Source organism: Ailuropoda melanoleuca, chromosome 16 (assembly GCF_002007445.2).
Source record: "Ailuropoda melanoleuca isolate Jingjing chromosome 16, ASM200744v2, whole genome shotgun sequence".
In the NCBI taxonomy this organism is placed as follows: Eukaryota; Metazoa; Chordata; class Mammalia; order Carnivora; family Ursidae; genus Ailuropoda; species Ailuropoda melanoleuca.
This window is the reverse complement of record NC_048233.1, coordinates 5,275,181-5,282,692: the sequence shown is the minus strand read 5'-3', so window position 1 is coordinate 5,282,692 and position 7,512 is coordinate 5,275,181. Positions and strand designations below refer to the sequence as shown.

The 7,512-nt window shown below is 36.1% G+C and overlaps 1 pseudogene; it reads right to left on the bottom strand.

Annotated features, from left to right (window-relative positions):
- Window positions 1–819: 819 nt before the first annotated feature.
- On the bottom strand, window positions 820–2,010 carry LOC100470771 (annotated as a pseudogene).
- Window positions 2,011–7,512: the final 5,502 nt, after the last annotated feature.

Below are 7,512 nucleotides of genomic sequence, written 5' to 3'. Positions count from 1 at the left end.
CATTTCAGGTAAATAGAATCATATAGTATGTAATCATTTTCCTGTGGCTTCTTTCATGTAGCATAATGTTTTTGAGGTTCTTCTATCTTATACCATGTATCAGTACTCTGTAACATTTTTTTGCCAAAAAGTATTCCATCTTAAGGATATATCCATTTTGTTTATGTATTCACCAGTTTGATGTACATTTGCTTGGTTCCATTTGGGGGTAACTATGAATGATACAGTTATGAACATTCATGTATAAATCTTTGTATAGACCTATATTTTCATTTCTCTTTAACTTTTTCAGCATTTTTGCTCAAAACTGTTTTTTGGAGGCTGCATCATTTTACAGTCTCACCAGTAGTATATGAGGGATCCAGTTTTTCCATAATCTTATAAACCCTTGTTTTTGTCTCTTTTTTATTACAGAGTTATCCTGGTGGGTGTGAAAGGATATTTCTTTGTACTTTTAATTTGCATTTCCCTAATGCTAATGATTTTGAGCATCTTTTCATTTGTTTATTGGCTATTCATATAACTTCTTTGGTAATATGTCTATTAAAATATTTTACCCATTTCTAAGTTGGGTTATCTGCCTTCTTATAATTGAGTTGTAAGAGGTCTTTATCTGTTTTGGATATAAGTTCTTTATCAGATATATGATTTGCAAATATTTTCCTAAGTCTGTGGCTTCTTTGACTTTCTTAAATGACCGTAAAGCACAAACACTTTCAATTTTGATGAAGCCCAATTTATCCATTTTTAAATTTTTTATTTACTTTATTTACTTTTTTGAAATGGATCAGTTATTTAATTAGGTTCTTTGTAAGAAATTTAGAACACCGACTTGTGAGGATAAACTCCATTTGTGAGAGAAAACACAGAGCAGAGGTAGCCCTGAAGCTAAGAAAGAGCTTCGATTTTTGGCAGAATTTAAGAGTCCACAGCTTTCTGATCAAACTTGAGCTGTTCTGTAGTCCCATACTTCTCTTTCTTCAAGTGGAAGATCTCACCTTTACACAGCTTCTTCTTCTTGAGGTAAGCATCAGTAAGATGTTTGGGATTTTAACACAGTTGATATAAGTTCTGGTGGATGTGGCAATGACAAATTTCTGGTGTGTTCTATGCAGAGGAACTCAATTGAGGGCCAGAAGTCCAGTCACAAGTAGCAAGTCACTGCTCAGTTGCTTCAGGAAAACCACCTTTTTGTCTCTGTGGTGCCCAGTGAGAATGATCAAAATGGTGCCAGGAGTGATCCTAACTCGCAGTTTTCTCACATGCTGACTGAAAGGTTTTGGTTTGGGTTTTTTTTTAAAAGATTTTATTTATTTCTTTGAGAGAGAGAGAGAGCACAGAGCAAGAGGGAGAAGCAGACTCCCTGCTGAGCAGAGAGCTCAACATGGGGCTCCTGAGATCATGACCTGAGCTGAAGGGAGATATTTAACTGAATGAGCCACCCAGGCGACCTGACTGAAAGGGGTTTTTTTGCCATGGCTCAACAGCTTTCAAGGCACATCTTCAGTAGGATAATACCTAAGCATTTTGTGAAGTTTAACCACTCGGGTACCACCATTCTTGTCACCATCTGGTTTCGTGACAGTAACAATCACCTTCTCCTTCTTTTTCTTATCAACCACAGATTTAGCTGCTGAATACTTCCTCTTGTACATGGCCTTTCTGGAATATGTAGCTGACCAGGAATATCTACCAATTCCTCTGACTAGGACAGGGCTTTGGCTGTGGTGGGGCTTCCCCTTCTTTGGCGTTTTGGCCTGGAGGTTACCGTTCTTAACCTTGCCACAAGCATCAGGCTTTTTTTTTTTTTTAGATTTATTTATTTACTTGAGAGAGGAGGGAGGAAGCCCTCTGCAGGACTCCATCCCACAACCCCAAGATCAAGACCTGAGCCAAAATCAAGATTCGGTCATTCAACCACCTGAGTCACCCAGGCCCCGCAGCATCACACATTTTGTCTTCAGGTTTTTTCTCTTTAGTATCCAGCTTCTCAGATTTTTCACCTGCCATCTTTCAAGATGGGGAAGAGTGAATTTATCAATTTTTTTAAAGTTAACTTTGTGTATGATATGAGGTAAAGACTTAAATCCATGTTCTTATATATGGACATCCAGTTCTCTTCAGAACCATTTGTTGAAAAGGTAGCTCTTTACCCCCATTGAATACCTTGGCAGTTTTATCTCAGAACAACTTACCGTAAATGTGCAAGCTTATTTCTGGACTCTCGATTCTGTTCTATTGATCTATTTCTATCCTTATGCAAAAGATCTATTAAAAACTTACTAGAAAGTTTGTTTTAATAATCAAGATGGTTATTAAAAATCAAGAAGCCTTCCATTTTGTTTTTCTCAAAAAAATGGCTATTTGGGGTTTTTTTTTCATTTTCATATAAATTTTAGAATTTTATTGCCCAATCTGCAAAAAAAAAGCTGAAATTTTTATAGATATTACATTGAATCTATCCATAAATTTGGGAAGGATTGCCATTTTAATAATATTGAGTCTTGCAATCTATTAATATTTACTTAGATCTTTAATTTCTGTTTGCAGTTTTTTCTTTTTTATTTGAATTCAATGAGCCCACATATAGTACATCATTAGTTTTCTAATCTTCAGTGTACACGTCTTGAACATCTTTAGGTAGATTTATTCCTCAGTGCTGTATTCTTTTTGGTGCTATTGTAAATGGAATTATTTTCTTAATTTCATTTTCAGGTTGTTTATTGTTGGTACATAGAAACAAGATTGGTATATTGGTGTTGTAGTCAATGACCTTATTGAACTCATTTATTAGTTTTAATAGTTTTTGTTGTTAACTTCTTGGGACTTTCTATCTACAATTTAATGTCATCTGCAAATAAAGACCATTTTACCTCTTCCTTTCCAATCTGGTTGCCTGTTACCTTCTCTTGCCTTACTGCACTGGTTAGAACCTCCACTACAATTTTGAATAGAAGTGAGAAAAGAAACATGTTTGCCTTGTTCCTTAATTTAGGGTGAAAGCCTTCAGTCTTTACTATTGAATATAAGGTTAACATAGATTTTTCATAGATGCCCTTTATCAAGTTGAAGATCTTCCAGTTTATCCTGATTTTCTGAGTTGTTATAGGAAATGGATATTAATTTTTACAATTTTTTTCTATGTTGAGATAATTATAATCTTTTTTAGTTTGCTAACTGGTGAATTACACTGATTGATTTTTTTATAATAATTTTTTATTATGTTATGTTAGTCACCATACAGTATATCCTTAGTTTTTGATGCAGTGTTCCATGATTCATTATTTGCATGTAACACCCAGTGCACCATGCAATATGTGCCCTCCTTAATACCCATCACCAGCCTATCCCATTCCCCCACCCCCCTCCCCTCTGAAGCCCTCAGTTTGTTTCCCAGAGTCCACAGTCTCTCATGGTTCATTCCCCCTTCTGTTTACCCCCTCTTCATTTTTGAGTGGTTAACCAAAATTGCATTCTTGGGATAAATTCCACACTGTCATAATGAGTTACAATTTTTCTATATTTTTCTAATTGATTTGCTAAAATTTCCTTAAGAATGTTTGCATCTATGTTCATGGAGATATTTATCTACAGTACTTTTTTTCCTATTGTAATGTCTTTATCTGGTTTTGGTAAGTGGTAATGCGAGCCTCATAGAATGAGTTTCTTTTTCATCAATTTTCTGCAAGAGTTTGTGGATAATGGATATTGTATCTTCTTTAAATATTTAATAAAATTTACCAGTGAAGCCCTCTGGGTCTGAAGTTTTCTTCTTGGGGAAGTTTTTAACTATAAATTTTAGGTTATTTATTTAGGGCTATTCAGGTTATTTATTTATTTGAGGGGTGGGATTATTTATTTCTACTTGAGTGAGCTTTAGTAACCTGGATCTTTCAAAGAACAGATCCATTTTGGTGAAGTTACCAAATTTATTGTCATAAAGTTATTCACAATACTTCTTTATTATTCTTTCAATACCTGTAGAATTTGAAGGGATGTCACTTCTCTCATTCCAGATATTGGTCATTTTCATCTTTTCTTTTTTTTTTCCTGATCAGTCTGGCTAAAGGTCATTAATTTTATTGATCTTCTTTAAAAATTCAGCTTTTGGGGGTGCCTGGATGGCTCAGTCAGTTGAGCATCTGACTCTTGATCTTGGTTCATGTCATGATCTCAGGGTGGTGGGATCCAGCCCTGCATCAGGCACCACGCTCAGCAGGGAGTCTTCTTCTCCCTCTTCCCCTGCCCCGCCTCCCATTAGTGCACACACACACAATCTCTCTCTCAAATAAATAAATAAATAAATAAACAAATAAATAAATAAAATCTTTTTTAAAAATTCAGCTCTTAGTTGTATTAATTTTTCCCCTTTTTTATTTTATTGTTCTCTCTAATCTTTATTATTTCCATTTTTCTTACTTTGGATTTAATTTACTCTTTTCTTCTAGTTTCTTTTTTTTTTTTAAGATTTTATTTAAACCTTCAGGGTCCCTGCTCAGCACAGAGACTGCTTAAGAGTCTCTCTCTTCTTCTGCCCCTCCCCTACTCATGTGCAGGCATGCTCTAAGTAAATAAATAAAATCTTTTTTAAAATTTTAACAATATATTGCATGGTGCACTGGGTGTTATATGCAAATAATGAATCATGGAACATTACATCAAAAACTAAGGATATACTGCATGGTGACTAACATAACATAATAAAAAATGATTTGAAAAAATAAAAATAAAAAAATAAAAAAATTTTTTAAACAATAAATAAATAAATAAATATTTTGCTGAATATAGGATTCTACATTGATAGAGTTTTCTTTCAGTATTTTAAAGATGTTGGTTCAGGGGCGCCTAGGTGGTTCAGTTGTTAAGCGTCTGCCTTCGGCTCAGGGCGTGATCCCGGGGTCCTGGGATTGAGCCCCACATTGGGCTCCTCTGCTGGGAGCCTGCTTCTTCCTCTCCCACTCCCCCTGCTTGTGTTCCCTCTCTCGCTGGCTGTCTCTCTCTCTGTCAAATAAATAAATAAAATCTTAAAAAATAAAATAAAATAAAGATGTTGGTTCACCATCTTCTCATTTACAATATTTCCTACAAAAAAACTCTGCTGTTATCCTTACCTTTGTTTCTCTGTACGTATTAAGTGGGTTTTCTTTGGTTGCTTTTAAAATTTTCTGTTTGCTACTGTTTTTCATAATTTGATTATGATTGCCTCAGAGTTTTCTTTATATTTCTTGGGCTTGTGGTTTATTGAGCTTCTTGAATCTGTGACTTTATAGTTTTCCTCAGAGTGGGAAAATTTTCAGCCATTATTTCCTCAAATTTTTTTTTTGTCCCCTCCCCTACATCATAGACTCCAATTACACATATACTAGGTTGCTTGAATGATGCTCTGTTCACTTTTTGAATTACTTTTTCTCTCTCTGATCAGTTTGGATAGTATCTATTGTTATGTCTTTGATTTTAAAATGTTTTCTTCTGCAGCGTCTAATGGGTCATTAATCCTATCCAGTCTGTTTTCCATTTCAAGCACTATGGTTTTCATCTCCAGAAGTTCCATTTGGGTCATTTTTATATCACCTTTGTCTCTACTTACCATGTTTAATCTTTCGTCTAGTTTTTTGAGCATATAAAATACAATTATAATAACTATGTTAATGTCCTTGTCTAAAAATGCTAACATTTGGGTCAGTCATGGGTTGGTTTCTACTTTTTAAGTTTTTCCCCTTATTATGACTCATTATCCTGCTTCTCTGTGTGACCGGTCATGTTTTATTGCATGCCAGACATTTGAAGTTTACCCTGTTGGTGTCTGCATATTCTTTTATTGCTATGAATATTCTTGAGCTTTTTCCTGGAGGGAATTTAAGTTACTTGAAAATAGATTGATCCTTTTAAGTTTTTCTTTTAGTATTTGTTAGGTAGGACCAGAGCAGCATTTGATCTGAGATAATTATTCCCCACTATTAAGGGAAGACTCTTGTAAGTACTCAAACTAATGTCCCATGAATTACTATATTTTTCCATCTGTCTGGTGGGAACAAGCACTGTCTCCAGTCCTATGTGAGCTCCAAGTACTATTCTCTCTAATCCTTTTGGGTAGCTCTCTCCCCAGCTTCAGGTAGCTTACACATGTGGGCTAATCTGTACCCTGCTGATCACTCCAGGGGTTTGCTCCTCTGTACATCTCTGAGTTCTCTGTCATGCAGCTGTCTCTTTTCTGGTACTCTGCCCTGAAAACTCCACCTTCATCTCCCTCAGTCAACTTCATTTCCTCAATTCAAACTATTTACCAGGCTCCACCTACATTTTTTCTCTCTGAGCCATGCTTGAGAATTTTCCTAAGACAGTCAACTGGACAATTTTCTCATTCACCTTGTTAATTTCTCTTTTTCTCAGAGATCATTGCCCTTTATGTCCTGATAGCTAATGTTTGAAAAACTGTTGTCTGATACATCTTTTCCAGTTTTTTAGTTGTTTTTTTTTTCACTTATCCAGATACTTTATTTTTTATAATAATTTTGTATTATGTTATGTTAGTCACCATACAGTATATCCTTAGTTTTTGATGTAATGTTCCATGATTCATTATTTGCGTATAATCCAGTTTTTTAGTTGTTTTGAACAGGTAACTAAATCCAGTTCCAGTTGTTGCTTCTTGGCTGGAACTAGAAGTCTTGAAATTTTTGAGGAGAGGGTCCAGAGCCTTAGTCCAGGGCCTAATTATCACTATTACTAAGGTGTGCCTCTTCTGGGGTCTCCGCTGAATGCTCTCTACAGAGAAAATCTAGTTCTCTCCACCCTGGCTGGTCTGGACACAAACAACCCCGTGAGCTCTGGAAATTGTCCACCTTCCAGCATTCTCACAGTGCTTATCCTGCTCTTGTGGAGTTCACCCTATATTTGTATGGCTGGGTAATGAGCAACGGACTTAAGGGCAAACACATCCAGATTTTTGGAGCTCATTCTTTACATACTCCTTCTTCTTTGGTGCTCTACCCTGCAAGTTCTTGCTGCCTCAGTCTCCTTCAAATACTGGTGTCTGCATCCTCATCTCCCTACGACCCTGGGCTCTGCTTGGGTTCTGCTCTCCTGCTCTGTGGTCTGGAAAGTGTCTCCAGGCAGAAGGAAAAGATGATGCTAGAATCCGTCTCATTTCTTCCAGAGATCACAGTCCTGTGCTGCTCATTAACCAATTTCTAGAAACAATTGTTCCATCAGTGTTCTTGCTGTCTGCAGTGGAGGCAACAAATCCAGTGCAAGTTTCCCCATCATGGTGGAAGCAGAAGTCTCTAATGGAACTTTTTTTTTCCATGACAAAATGAAAATCAGAATATTGAAGGTGTTTTTTTTTTAATGAATGTATCCCACCCTCACCAAAATTCTGATCACCCCTCCACAGAAGGCTAGGCCCTTGTCTGAGAACACCTTGTCTAGCGAAATCCATAGATTCAAAGCCTTTAATTCAATAACATCTGTTCAGACATTTTTTCAACTTTATTATGTGGCAGGCACTGTGCT